Here is a 2,227-nt window from a genome sequence, read left to right on the forward strand (position 1 = left end):
TTTGAACAATTGTCAATCTTGCTTTTTCACCAGTGTCAAACAACGATAGGAGGTAGTGTTTGCATCTGAATATATCACACCCAGAAATGTTTTGTGATTCACTACTTTGGGAGTGTCTAGTGTCCATATCCAAGAACCTATGTTTCAGATTTCAAGTCGTTCTGAGTCCGTCTGACTAGCTTTTGAATCCCTCAAAGTTGGTCAGTTATTGTTTTCATGTTTTTGCAAAATATTCAAAATTCTGGGAAACCCTTTTTGACGAGTAATAACTTTTGACCAGTTGATCCAAATATTGAAATTCCTATTCCATTACATTTTAGGCATCAGATACTTGTTATATTTCAAGTTTCATATCTTGACGAATCTATTTGATCAATTTTCAAACGCGATTCCAAATGCAATTTCTAAAGTTATACTAGTGTCATCATTTGCAAATTTATCAGGACCCCTGTTCAGGACGTTATAACTTGAGATCCGTAATAGGTGAGATCAAATGGTTTATTCCCCTATATTGCTCATTGAAAATACTACAAGTGTGCCAGTTTTTAGAACTTGACGAATCTGTCTCCACACTTTACCAGGGTCATTCCATTTCTAAAAAATCACTTTCTGACATTGTTTTAAATTTGCAAAATCCAAGTAGCCTACTTTGAACGTCCGCCATTTGCGCCCAGTTATTCATTGTGAGCCCAAATCACAGATTCGTATTGTCCTCATGATAGAGAACCAACACCTCCAAGAATAGCATACCTTATTTCCAAAACTAAAGGAGATGGGCAAAGGATGAGAAGGACTTTACAGGCTCTGTATCATCCACAAAATCATTATTTGTTGCATTTACATCTTGAGGCCCCTCCAAGGGAAAGGATTGAGCTAGCAAAAGATGTAAAAACTGAGCCTACATTCATGGAAGCAAACAATGTTCATGTTGTAGGTAAGGCTAATCTTGTTACATATAAAGGACCGACTATGATAGCTTCTACAGTGCATGCTATGGCAATTCTACTAAAACAAAGTAAAGAATGGGATTGGTTTATCAACCTCAGTGCATCTGATTATCCACTGGTTACACAAGACGATTTACTTCATGTCTTCTCTTACTTGCCAAAAGACCTAAATTTCATTGAGCACACAAGCGATATTGGATGGAAATTGTATCAAAGAGCTAAACCTGTCATTGTAGACCCAGGGTTGTACCAGTCAAAAAAATTTGACATATTTTGGGTTACTCAGCACTGGTCCATTCCGACTACATTCAAGTTGTTTACAGGTTCAACATGGGTGGTTTTGACATGTAATTTTTGGGAATTCTATATATGGGGTTGGGACAATCTCCCTCGAACAGTGCTAATGTATTATACAAACTTCATCTCATCACTAGAAGGCTATTTTCACACTGTTGCTTGCAATTCTTAGGAGTTTTAGAATACAACCATCAATCATGATTTGCACTTCATAAAGTGGGATACTCCGCCTAAGCAACATCCCATAGTCCTGTCCTTGAAACATTTCGATGAAATGGTGCAAAGTGGTGCTCCATTTGCTTGTAAATTTCCCAAGGATGATCCAATTCTAGATAGAATAGACAAAGAGCTCTTGGATCATTCTAATGGCCAATACACACCTGGGGGATGGTGTATGGGGACAGACAACAGAGACCCATGTCATGTGAGAGGCGATCCAATAATCATTAAACCTGGGCCTGGTTCCAAAAGACTAGAAGGCTTATTGGTGAAACTGCTTGCTCCTGAAAATATTCGCGATAAGCAATGCAAGTAACCTGTCTACTAAAAGGTGTTGCAAGGGATTATTAAGCTGAAATGTCTCCTAATTCAGAAGAAAATGCCCATAGCAAGTGAGGAGCATTGGCAGTCAGCACCAAAGAAACAAGCTCTCACGCACGCTGAAGAAAACCATCAGAAAGTGACCCCACACAAGAAGCACAGAGCATCTGCAGGGAAGACAAGTCATATTTTAATCCCACATTGAGTGGGAAATAGGATTCTTAATACTTTAAATATGAATCGACTTAATATGTTGGTTGTATTGAAAAAGAGGCTTTTGGAAGTCACGATGCATGCAGGTCCCAAACAGATGTGTGGTGATGTCAGTAGATCCATGAGATAAAATTTTAACTGAAAACACAATCAAAAAATGATGATGTCAGCACAATCGGAAAACCCAAGAATCCGGCTAGTCGCTACCTCGCTAGCCAAAAAATCTTGGC

The 2,227-nt window shown here is 38.6% G+C and overlaps 1 pseudogene; it reads left to right on the plus strand.

Moving 5' to 3' along the window:
- Window positions 1-783: 783 nt before the first annotated feature.
- On the plus strand, window positions 784-1,831 carry LOC149570143 (beta-glucuronosyltransferase GlcAT14A pseudogene; annotated as a pseudogene).
- The last annotated feature ends 396 nt before the right edge of the window (window positions 1,832-2,227 follow it).

This window comes from Cupressus sempervirens, chromosome 3, assembly GCF_028749045.1.
Source record: "Cupressus sempervirens isolate cs-2001-9-10 chromosome 3, ASM2874904v1, whole genome shotgun sequence".
In the NCBI taxonomy this organism is placed as follows: domain Eukaryota; kingdom Viridiplantae; phylum Streptophyta; class Pinopsida; order Cupressales; family Cupressaceae; genus Cupressus; species Cupressus sempervirens.